At 37.4% G+C, this 12,779-nt stretch overlaps 1 long non-coding RNA gene across 10 annotated transcripts in view; it reads right to left on the bottom strand.

Moving 5' to 3' along the window:
• LOC106018689 (uncharacterized) overlaps positions 1-12,779 on the bottom strand; it is a 326,876-nt gene that overhangs the window by 205,949 nt on the left and 108,148 nt on the right. For 9 of the 10 annotated variants that reach the window (XR_011811400.1, XR_011811402.1, XR_011811394.1 and 6 more), the window contains one exon: positions 8,239-8,322. This is a non-coding gene — a long non-coding RNA (uncharacterized lncRNA). The remainder of the gene's footprint in view (positions 1-8,238; positions 8,323-12,779) is intronic. The other variant, XR_011811401.1, reaches the window with a different exon arrangement.

The following is a 12,779-nucleotide window of genomic DNA, read 5'->3' as shown; positions in this document are numbered from 1 at the left end:
CCAAGTCCTAAACTATCAGCACCACACCTAACAAATTACTACATCCCAGGATATGGGTTTATGCTTGACCACTTGATGCCAGTTGACACACTTGTTAAAGTACTCGGTAGGTATCCAATGACCTATTGTATGTCCTGAAAGGCATTCCTGCTGACAATCAGTCTGCATTTCATCCCATTGCCAAAAGGGATAGGCAAAGTGTGGTTTATTTACTGTAGAGATGTTCTCTCACTTTCACATGTTCCTAGAACAAATAGTATGTCTGTACTTTTTAACATTAAATATTTGGGCTTGACTATTTCCTTTCATTCTGCCTGAATTTCCATTCAGGCCTGGAAATGCCAAACCCCAGCTTAGTCTCACAGGCAGTTGTGGGTGGGATCAGAAGTGAAACTGCTTGAAATCTCAGAAAGGTGGAAAAACAGTTTACGCTGGTCGTTCTGGGATTGCTCCCTACAGTGTTACATATAGTCAAGACTACACTGAGTTGCCCAGCGTATTCTTGCAAACCCCTGTTAATGCAGTTTCCCTTGCTTTGTGGCTACAGTCATTCTCACCTTAAAACATCCAGAGATCTTCAATCATTTTCTAGCCATCATTTTCCTTCTATTAGAAAATGATATCTAAAAGGTATATGGTACTCTTTCTTAGCCACAGATTATATAAACTTCAAAAGTATTTGAAAGCTTTTTCAAAGACTTCTGTGTGGTCTTCATCACACCCTTACTGTCATCATCATTGTGTAGCATCATGAGACTCCTGCAATATCACGTCTCCCCTCAGAGCTTAATAGGGGCATCAACCTACCTGTGGCCACATTGCAAGTCTCCTTTTTATTTCCTTGTGTCATCTTTGTTGAATCTGTGTGTTCTAGATATAATATGGCAAGCATATGGATGCTTGTCTACTGGATTTGCATCTTGGCAACGCTTTTGAATATGTTATGCATCTCATGTAAAAATAAGATCTACATCAAAACTTAAAACAGTCATGTTCTGAAAAGACAGTACAGAAATCAGACAAACACACCTTCGGGTATAGAACACTTAGCACCAATGTAACAGAAAAATGAACTCCAGTTCATCGGCGGACAAATCCTGCTGCCTTTGCACAGTTAGTCCCCCAGGCTAGAACAGTACTATGACAGACCATAAGTCAGATCTTAATCATTTCATCCCCTTTTTCAGAGGTGCACGACTGGTAGGATCAGAGCACACCAACTGGGACATGCCATTTGATCTCTTCTATTTGCTAAAGCTTGAGGCTTAAAGGGAACCTTAGACCATTGGCTATGTCTCAGTAAATTCTTTTAACGCTGAGGCCAACCAAGAAAGAGCAGCTCACATGTACATTAGTCATCTTAACCATCTAATACAGGAGGACCACATCCAAACCATTTATTGGGAATGGTCCCCAGCCTGTGCCACTTTCAGACCTGTGGCTAGGAACCAGTTGGATCAGCACTGTTTGTTAAGAGCCAGAGGCATGTTATTTTAACACAACATAGAAGATCACATACCAGTATTCAAATAATAACATGGGAATACCCTCTGAGAACCAACCACAAATAAAACTGATTATACATATTTAAAACTAACTGGTTCTCATTTTACTTTACAGATTGAGACATACAGATACAGATATGGCTGTCATGGCATGACGTTTTATTCAGATCTAAAAACTGTGGATTCTTTATCCAATTTTCAGTATTTTTGTGGGATGCAGAATCTTGAACTATACCCACCAGTCTAGCATCAGCCCAACAATATTTGGTGCAGAGAACAAAAAATCAAATTCTTCTCATCAAATTCCACTTATTTAATAAATTATACATTATTCTTTTACTGTATTGCATTGGAACGTATACTTAGTTGCTCATGCTTTCTGACTACAGCATACGATTCACAACTAGGAGGGAATAGTAGAGAAATGCCAATGATAAAGAAACAGCAGAAGCAATACCTAACAATTTTTGGCTATATATTCAGAAAGAAACAGAACAATAGAACCTATTAGTCATTTGACAAACCTTCTATTATTTTGCCCAGGATGGATAACAGTTGTTTTTTTTTTATTATTTTATTTTTTTAACCACTACTTGCTCTATCTGAAAACTGGCAAAATGTTTACATTCTTCCTGACTTCTGGAACTCCACCAGTACACCAGTATATAAACACATCCCATTTTGGGAGTCTTTTTCGATTGGCCACAGAACACAAATTCAAAGCCTGTGAGTATCAAACAATTGATGTTTCTCATCCCTGTCCAGAAACAGAGCAATGCCACTGTGCTGTCATCCATTAAAGAAAAAAAAAACTTTTGAAAACATTCTTACTGTCATTTTACATGGCTTTATCTCAGATACTTTAGTGGCCTTTATCAACTTTGTACACTTCATAACTTCTGAACCCTATCAGTTGCTGTTAGTGTTGCTTTTTCTATTCGTTATAAATTGCTTTGTTTCTAATTTCTGCTTTCACTTCAACACTGAGCCAGAAAAGGTTTTTTATTTATTTTTCTTGGTGTAGAGTCATGGATTTGGGGCTATCTTGTGTACCTTTATTTCATAAGAACCCTCAATTTTCAGCCAGACTTCTCATGCTCTTACATCTTTGTGGAGATATCATCACATTCATCCTTTTTGCTGTGTGTAAGGTTTGCTGCAAGTTTTAGTGGTTTTCCTTACAGGACCCTTTCTTAGGAATAAATATCATCAAGTTTTTGTTGTGAAGATTTTATTTTTGTCTTCAGACTAACCTGATTAGTATCACTACTTACTGCTACCTATCTCCAGTGCTAGAAGTGACACCAGCTGAGCATTTGCATCACCTTTCTGCCATCTCAACTACTTTATTTACTGCCAAGCCATCACAAAACTGTTGATTACCTAAAACCAGACTAACACCTAGGACTATAGGCAAGTTTAGATGTGGCAATATCCTGTCAATGCCCCACCTTTAAAATAAAACTCTCATGCCAATTGCAAGCTTGAATTACTACCAAAAAGTTGACTCTTTCTGTACCTTTAGTATTTATGAAATATCCATCAACAATAACTCTAAATTCAAGCTACGTGAAAGTCCAAAGGAAAACTGGGTTCTCTGGAGCCCAGGATGTATTACATTTCCAAACAGCTCCAATCTCTTTAAGGAGAAGGATTCTGGTTTTGAGCACCTTTGAGCAGAAGTGTTGTTGGTGGGCACCCTGAAATCCAGATCAGAATTTTGAATTGTAAGACCTTCAATTTTTCAAGTCACTTAGAGTAAAGTGGACAATTATCGATTTTATGAGGCCCTTGGGAAAAGTTCAGAAATTGTGAGGTTATATTTGAAAATTGTTTGCAAACAGAAAAGGTGCCTTAAATTGCCTCTTCAGTTCACAGAAATAATAGGTTTCAGCAGAGTTAAGATGCTAGGAGTTTTAGAAGTGTCACTGGGAAAAAAATAATGGAAAGTGCTCAAAATGTTGGTACATCCTTGTAGCTTAGAGTGCAGTATATGCCTATTGTTACTTCTATGCACTAATTACAGTGAAAGGAAAAGGGCAACAATAAATAAAAAACAGATGGGGAAATGTCATCCAGTTAATCCAACTCTGTATCCTTCTAATTCACAGGAAACATTTTATTTCTGGGTCACAATGGCTAGTGCTACAGCACATTTTATATGCTGGGAGTTTTTACAGCAGAGGGAGTTCTTACATTACATCTTCTCCTGACATTTTCTGACACTTTTTTTTTTTTTAACCTATAACGTACATACATGCACAAGAATATAAAACTAGACCAGATTATTTACTTTGCAACTTAAGAAGTATCAAGTTCACATGGCCTGTTCATGATTCATATTGCTATATCTCCCATGAGCACTCTAAGTGAGAGGAAGAAAAAATTAACACAATCACATCACTAAAGTCTGCTCAGGACTCACAAGAGTACCGATTCAAAAATGCTCAGTAGCTGTTTCCTATAACCTTCACATTCTGTCTGTAGGACTTAGCAACCCAAAGAACTTCATCTTAATGTTATTTTGTTTTGTATGACATCAGCTCAGATTTGTAAATAAAAATTAAAAAAATCTTTAAAAATACAATCCAGCCCATGCAGTATGTATAACACACCCAAACCCAAACATCATTGCTCAAACTCCAAATCTGGTTACTCCAAATCATTGTTCAAACTCCAAAACTGGTTACCAGGAAACAAAGCTGTTGTGACAATGAGTGGGGTGATACCTGCAGAAGTACAGCCACCGCTACATCACATAATGCAGAGCATCATGCTCCTTCCACCTGCTCCTCCACTAATAAATCTGCCCATTTTTTTTTAACCCATTTGTCTACAAAAGAGACAGGAGAAATGAAGAGTCCAACCCAGGTTTCATTCTCCACCATGCTACTACTGTTGGTTTCTCTGAAAGACCAACAGATTCCCGCAAAAACCTGCAGATACATTGAGAAAGGGAAGTCACGTCCCAGACGTTGCCCTGCAGCTTGCACAAGTCCCTGTAGACCTTGTCTTAATGCTCCAGGGCTGGTGGTAATGACTTTTTGGACCATTAGCATTTATGTTTCTCCTGGCACACTGCTAAGAGCTTCCTGAAGGAGCAAGCCAGAAAAAGGGGTGGGGATGGGAAGGCAATGTTTTGAAGTCAGGAACTCAGCCTAACCAGAATTTCACAGATCAAGTAAAAGGCTCTAGTTTAGTTTTGCAACTTGATCTCTGATGAATCTCAAACATCTGTTGCAAAAATATGTCCATGTAAATTGGGGTTGCTTCTTTGTTTTTCTTTTTTAATAAAGTTGTTCGTATCACGCACACGCATCTTAGCACTGAAAAAGGCATATTAGAATGCAGATATTAAGTAGGATTTTATGCAGTTCAAAAGATGCCTCTATCTGCCAATATATAATTAACTCAACATTGACATTTTCAATTTAGTGAAACTACCAGGAGCGATAAGTATTTTGGGTGTCAGAGAACTGTTTTATAGGTATACCCAAGGAAAACCACATACATACACCTAAATCAACATCACTCATCATAATATTGACAACAACTATTTTAGAGCACCATTCTAGAATCTGAGAATTCATGGTCCTTTTGCAAACACTAAGGAGCAGAGGGTAATAAAACACCTGCTGGAGTTAGCAGGAGATGGTAAGAGACTTGCTCAGGACAGACAGCAGCTCTATGCAAGCAGCAAAAGCAGATAACTTTTCACTCACCAGAATGACTCACTTTCCTCTCAAAACTGTGCTAAGAGTATGTACTATGAGGAAAGAACACACATTCTGCTAGACTACAGCAAATACTACATTTTATTTACCTCCCTTTGGAAAAACAGAAAACAGAATATACTCTGGGAGTTTTGTAGGGTGTTTTTAATTTTTTACCTTCCTTAGAAGTAGTTAAGATTTACATGATAAAGGACTGAGGCGCCAAGGTTAATGAACTCCAGCCCAGAATTCCTGCTAAGCACTGCCAACAAGAGAAACATATCTGAAATTATTTTGAGCATAGTAGATTCCTCATTTCATTTCTCCAAAACATCCCAATTCTTCTGTCCTCAAGTCTCATAAATTCTGTTCTTGGATCAAGCACAGCAAAACTGCAGATCCACTAGCTTTGTGATCCAATAAAAATCAACCCCTATGACCACTTCCTAAATCACTTGCTCGGTCTCCAAATGCCCTTTTTGATGGCAAGAGTAGATTATATTTAGCTCATGTTCCATTAAAAACTGACTGTCTTTAAACAAGGTGTTGTGTGTGTGTTGCCTTTTTTTTTTTTATTATTATTCTTTCTGTCTTCAGTTATATAAGACTTCACTGCTGTCTTCACTATGATAACACTCGAACAGTCCAAAAAAATACATTTCAGGTGTTCAACATGAAGGAGGTTGTGTGAGTTTAACCTTCCTTGGGATCCTTGTGAGCTTTTTGTATTTAATACTTGTTTTATCTGAAGCCTGTGGAGGTTCTAAAATATTAGAAGACACACTTTCTGAGAACTACCTTTCTAGTAGCCTGAAGATATAGCCTTGATGTTGGGCAACAAAGTTATTCTCTGTAATCCCCTTGATGTTGTAAATGAAAAAGAGGATGGAGCTAACACCATCTGAACTTTGGGCAAACCATTTGCTGAAAAGCACCATCAAAGAACCAAGCCCGGCCAAAAAAAAAAAAAAAAAAAAAAAAGGAAAAAAAACTTTAAAAAAGAAAAAAAGCCAAAGCATACACAAAATGAAATTGGTGCAAATTAACTTCATTGTATTTGGAGACTCATACAAAACAAAACCCACCACAGTCTATAAAGGAATGTCAGAGAAGACAAGGATTGAAGTTGTAGCTTCACAGTAGCCATCTTTTAACAGCTTTCCTTTTTCAACACTTTAACCTAAAAAAAAAAAACTTCCTATTGTTATGCCCCTATTCAACCTTCATTCGAAGTCATTCACTATGCATTAATTACCACTTTCTTCAATGCACCGGGAAGCTCCCAAACATGCTCCTGTTTTCAAAGAGGCACACTTCCATGCCTAAGCTTTTTATATGCAGAGCCTGCTGAATTTTTTTCCTCTGCATACTTTGAGATTCCCCTAAATTTTGCATACTGTAACTGTTCAGAAAGGGGGGAGGGGGCACGAAAAGACAAAAGGCTGATTTCATGCTTCCAGAACAGTTGTTTGCATCTCTTTCATTTTTCTTTCCAGCTGTGAGAGGCAGCAGAAGGTTCTTTAGCAGGTGTCCTGCCTGCCCTATGGTAATTTTTAACTTTCCTTCACTTTCTTTTATGTCCGTTGCGTTTGTAGAGACATTTTCTCTCCCCTCAGTGCCTTATTGCTGTTTTTCCTTTTTTTTTTTCCTTTAAACAAAATATCTGAATTTCCTATATTATGTCATTCTGTTCAGCTGTGAACTCAGATTACAAAATTGAACAAGGGAGAAATGTTGAGAAGACCCAATATTTACAATTAAATCTCAGCTGTTTCTTATTTATTCTGCAGACTTTCATCACTACTAATCTGCACAAGTACCACACAGACACAACAGACAACTTGACAGACAAAAACATCTCTGACACCAAAACTGAGTATACATATCCTTAATCTTAAATCAGATAACCTCTCTCCTGCTAGTCAGTGTCCCAGTCTCTACATGTCAGCAGTTGTAAGGACTCCCATGGGCTGAATGCAAAAATGAAATTAAACATTCACATAAGTCATTGCAAGGTTACACAAAAAGAAATGATTGACTTAAATGATCAAAAGCGTAATTTTCTATTATAAAGAAAAATCTCTCTTTTCCAAGGCAAAATTGATTTTGGTTGCCTCTACTGATTTTGATTTTATTTGCAAAGCCTGTACATGTGACAAAACATCACATAAATAAAAGAAAAGAAATAGGAGGTGAAGTGAAGCACAGAACTACAAACCATTTGAAGAAATTCAAACACCTCCATCAGAGGGAGATGTTTTCAGATTTTAAAGAAGAAATCCACTGCAATGCAAAGGCCTACATATCTTCAGCATACTATGTTCTGCTCTTATATTGCAAACGTACAAGCAGATAATTTTAATACATTGCATTTGGATTAAAAACACATTTAATTGTAGATTTATTCTGCATATTTTACTCTAATATGTATAAACTAGACAACAGATGACTTAAAGTTAAGAAGGACCGTTATTGATTTTATCAAGGTTAAAAGGTCACTGCCATCTCCATAGCTTTATGGTCACAGTAGTTTGAATAATCACATCACAGTGTGAATGCTCCTGTCCTCATCCCTCAAAAAAGGCCTCATTCACTGAAAATCATACAGGTGATTTTTAATAGCTACTGATGCATTTTAATTATTTTCAGTATCGTGCAAACTTGTATTGCTGCTTTTGCTGCTACAGTCAGTAGGTACTGTAGGATCAATAAAGCATCTACTTAAATTATTGCGAGGAGAGTAATACTGAAGATTTTTTCATTTAACTACCTCTCCCTTGGACTTATGCAATAATAAGAGTCTAGCAGTATATAAGTTTTCTGCAGCACAAATATTTTAAAGGGTAAGATTGATGATAAGTCTCTCCCATTTGAAGTTTTTTTTTATTTATTTTGTTTTTTAAACCTTTTCAACATTTTAGCTTCTGGATTATTAATTCAAAAATCAAACTAAGTTTTCAGTTTACTTATATGACATTATACAACAATAACCTGCTGCTTAGAAAAAATATATTTCCTACCTTCTTCCTGCAGGGAAAGTTGCATCCATGAAAGAATAAAACAGGAAGCAGGTGATAAGACAGGTCTGTGAAAAGTTCTTTCTGCTGAGGGGAGGAAAAAAAAGTTCCTGTTCAATCAGCAGTGTTCAAGTGAAAGGAAGTATCCATAGAAGAAAATATTTCTAAGATAGAAATATTTATAACTATTTTTTAATTATTACTTTTTAATAATACCCAAATGGTAAAATAATAATAACAATAATCGTTTCACTATGCTGTTGTGTTTGTTTTTGTTTTTTAATAATAATTTGGTACTAAAATTGGTACTTTTTTCCATTTTCATAAAGCATTTAAATGCATTTTGAAATGTAAAGCTTAGTTCTCCTACAGTAAAGTGCTGGAGATCCCCTTTTTCCTTATCTGGTTTTGCAAGTATGCCCAAAAGTTTTCATGTGATTTTGCTTCATGTACTACAAATGCATACCCACATCTAGCACCTGGTTTTAAATTTAGAACTAGCAAAGCAGAGAGGACACATGGCCAATGGTTTTCACAGCCCTCCTGCAGGATCAGACCCACTGGATGAACCCACGTCCCTTCTGCACACAATGCCAGGGACATCATTTCTCCCGAGTGCAGCCGTCTGTGAGCAAACGTGAAAGCTGCAGGGTTAATCCCTTGAAGACAGTTACATTTACAGGTCACGGCTTGCAAAATCACGATCTAGTTCTGTATCTGCTATCAGACTAGCAAATTATATTTTATAGCAAGCTCAACAGATTTAAAACAACAATGAGAACAGCCTCTTTGTTTCTCGATTACGCAGCACTCAGCACAATAGCATTCTGGTTCACAGCTAGGATTTCTAGGTGTTACAGAAACATAAACAATTTGTATTATTTCATAATTCTAGGATGTCTTCCATGTCTGAGGAAATCCCTGTGCTGCTGACTGACACACGGTGGAACACTGCACCAGGGAAGGAGCCTCTATAGTCCTGTTCCTTCTAGCTGGTCTCAGCATTAGATATTCTGACTCACATGGATCTTTAGTTTCATATAATGTGGCCATTTGGATGCACTCAAGAGCGGACTTTGCTGTTCATGTATTGTATTTTACAATCTTTCATAGTCTAGAGAATGCCACTGCTGGCTGAAGAATGAAAATTACTCGGCATGGGAGAGAAGGAACCCACACCGTTACACTGTGCACTACTTCACCTTATTTGTTATATTCTCCCCTAATAGTTCAATCCCAAATAAAATTCCTCAGGGCAAGATAACCATGTACCCTATGTGTACACTGAACCCTGATATAAGCTGTTGAGTTTCGGGAAGCCATTCAATTTTATCACAGTGTTTGGAAGGTTGATGTTCTCCTACAGTCACAGCTATCAGAAACAATAGTTTCAACCTTCATTTTAAAAGACGTTCTAAGTATCCAGTTTTCCAGGAAAAGTTTGAATAGGTAGATGATCCCACAGACTATAACCAAAGTAAAAAAGAAAAGTTCTAAACTGAAAATATATGCTATTTTATGCCAGAGATAGAACCCCACTGGAAAAAGTACTTCAGCACATGGATGTGGTAGTCCTGGGGGCAGACACAGCTCGCAATCAGCAGGCAGGACCAGAGGATCTATGGCTGCGGGGTAGGCAAGTACCCAGGAGCCAGTGATTGTCCCAAGGTCACATGCTGAAAGCTGGCACTGCTTTCCTATGGTTCCATAGCTCCAGCCAGCTTCTGTACAGGCAAGGCTGAAAGCATGCATGTATCAGAAGGGGCAGAACTGAAGATTTAAAGGGATAACTAAACAGAAATTAAAAAGAAAAAAAAAAAAAAAAAGTGACCTAAGACCTAAGTTACCTGGAAACCCAAATTTCCTCATCTCTCCCATCCACCCTTTTAACTTCAGTGTTTTCCTGATAGTTTGCATTAGGTCCTGGAGCACTTTCTAACTCAAGCAAATACATGTAACCAGAAAGACTGTATACTATTCAATTTCTTAAACCAAACCAAATAAGAATGCATTTCCATTATAAATACAAAGGGTACATTCAAAAAATAAGTATGTGGGGAACTCTTCTTATAAGAAACAAGGCAACACGTACAGACAAAAGGTCTTCTGGCAGCCCTTCGCTATTATTTCCACTAATGTATACTTAGACAAATTATAGACCACCACAGAACACACTTCAGGCTGCATGGTGCAAGCGCTTTTCATGAAGAGCAACCAAAGGGCCTATTAAAACTGAACATTTAACTAATTTGAAAAATAGATCTATATTTGGTTTATGTTTTGGTACAGAAGGTAAAACAGCTTCTGCTGTTTTCATTACACTGTTGATCTTAAAGAGAGGGGTAATTAGGGAATGTTGTGAATCTGCGTGTGCATTTGGTTACAAATAACTAAAAAAAAAAAGAAAAAAAAAAAACCACAAGTAAATTGAATAATCTGATACCATACATAGAGCCAGAACAACAACCCCGTTCTACAGATGTTCTGGAAAGCTGTGCCTACGAATCCTCACCCAAGAGTAATGCTGTTGGGTGGTCATGAGCAGCCCAAATATCCAACTAGGTGAGTGGCAGTGTCTCTTAGTGATGACAACAGGATTATTTGTGCTGGTGTTCTTCAGTGCACACAGAGAAAAAAAAAATGGTAAGAAACTGCAGGCTAACTATCACCATTTAAAGAGACATTCTTCCCCTCCAGGTACGTTGGAACTATTCCCTTTCTCTGCATTGACAACTGCAATCCTTTTGAGCCAGTTGTTCCCTGAGAACCCAGGCTCTAACTTGAGCTTTCAGGCTGTTGCCTCTGTTTTAAGGACACAAGCCATCTTTGAAAAATTGAGAAAGTCCCTCTTTAAATTATCAAGCCAAATTTGTGCACATGGGGATCAAGAAAAGCTTGAAGCTTCTGCTTCAGATAAAATATTTGTGGCTTTCACCTGAACCTCAGCAGTCATTTTTCACTTTGGGAGCACCACAAAAAAAGGAGCTGGCTCTGGACCTCTGCATCCCCTGTGCAGCACAAACTACCAACATCATGATTGGCAATCCCTAGGGGTAGCGTTTCTCTGTTACTTCCACTCTGAATTGTTGCTGTTTGCTTTGCTGAAACCTTTTTTTAATGCTGTTGTAGTGGATGCAGAAGATGATGCAGGCAGCTACACACACAGAGAGTGACAAGATTGAACACATACCCATTACTTGCTAAAGAACTTGCCAAGAATTAAAAGCATTGATTCACACCAGTTGTGTGCGTGCATTTACAGATATAAAATCATAAGCCAGGGTCTAGAAAAAGTCTGTATATAGTACAAAGACAACAAACATAAGTAAATTTGTTCAATGCAGTGTCATACTTAGTTTACAAGGGTGGAACCTAAAAGACTTGAGCATAGAGCTCTGCTGCTGAACTTTTATTATTTCATTTAAACCCACTAACACCCACCTGAACTAAATGTACCAAAGCTTCAGGGAAGGTAATTTTCAAGGCTGGGGGTTGTAAATCCTTATTTTGTTCCATTAAATCAGCCTCTTGAGCTTCTCCAACTGAAACTGGAAAGCCTTTGGGGCAGGGACTCCCTAGCTACATTTTTATTGTCCAACACGAAATGGTGTGGTATTTCTGAGACACTTTCTCAGAGAGGAAAAAAGGCAAACATGCTGAGTGCTTGCTCACATTTACAAAACAAACCATGAACTTCTAACTTTCTTTTAACTTTCCCTGCAAATTCTCTTTTTAATCATACTTACTAAACACAAGTTTTTCTGTGTGTTTTTTTTTTTTTTAATAAATTAAGTCAAATAGGAATGATGTAAACTATGACATTTAAACTGTGTGTCCCAAAGCCTTGTCTGTCTCTTATCCATCTCTTTATGTTTTATTACCTATCTTCAGTACACCTGTGTCCCCATCACCACAAGGTCTCTACTTTCTGATGTATCTAGTATACATCTTTTTTCATATGCATGATAATGCATTATTCCCCTTGTAGGTTTCTTTCTTTCTTTACTTTTTTTTTTTTTTATACAGAAACAAAGACTATTTGAAGACAATTCACCCAACCAAAGTTCATATCATATTTGATGACAAAGCAGGAATTCAGTCCAAAAATCTGCAATTAACAACCATTCTGTTCCACGTAATTTGTAGTTTTTAGGCTTTATTCCTGCCAGCCCTTAGATATTTAACTCTCAACATGTTCACACACCAAATGCATTGATTTTTAAAAGCCTATTTTATTTCTCTCTTGAAGTCATTGCATTTTATTTCAGGCTTTAGTACCTGAAATATATGCACAGCACATGAAACATTTTATAAGCTTCAACGTGGGTAGCAGAAAAACTCAGCACATCCAGAGATGTAAATTTGTTATTGTGGTCAATTACACAAGTATTAAGAGAATTGAGAGTAAACACTCATCTTGTGTTAATTGCAACTGATTAAGGAGTAGTAAGCACCAAACCCCACGAGCCTGACTGCGTTAATTGTGTGCTTATTTTCACCTGTAACCCATTACTACTTTTCTCATCATTAAAAGAGGAAAATTC

Source organism: Anas platyrhynchos, chromosome 9 (genome assembly GCF_047663525.1).
Source record: "Anas platyrhynchos isolate ZD024472 breed Pekin duck chromosome 9, IASCAAS_PekinDuck_T2T, whole genome shotgun sequence".
Lineage (NCBI taxonomy): Eukaryota > Metazoa > Chordata > Aves > Anseriformes > Anatidae > Anas > Anas platyrhynchos.
Note: the sequence above shows the minus strand (reverse complement) of the source record. Positions and strands in the feature narration are given on the sequence as shown.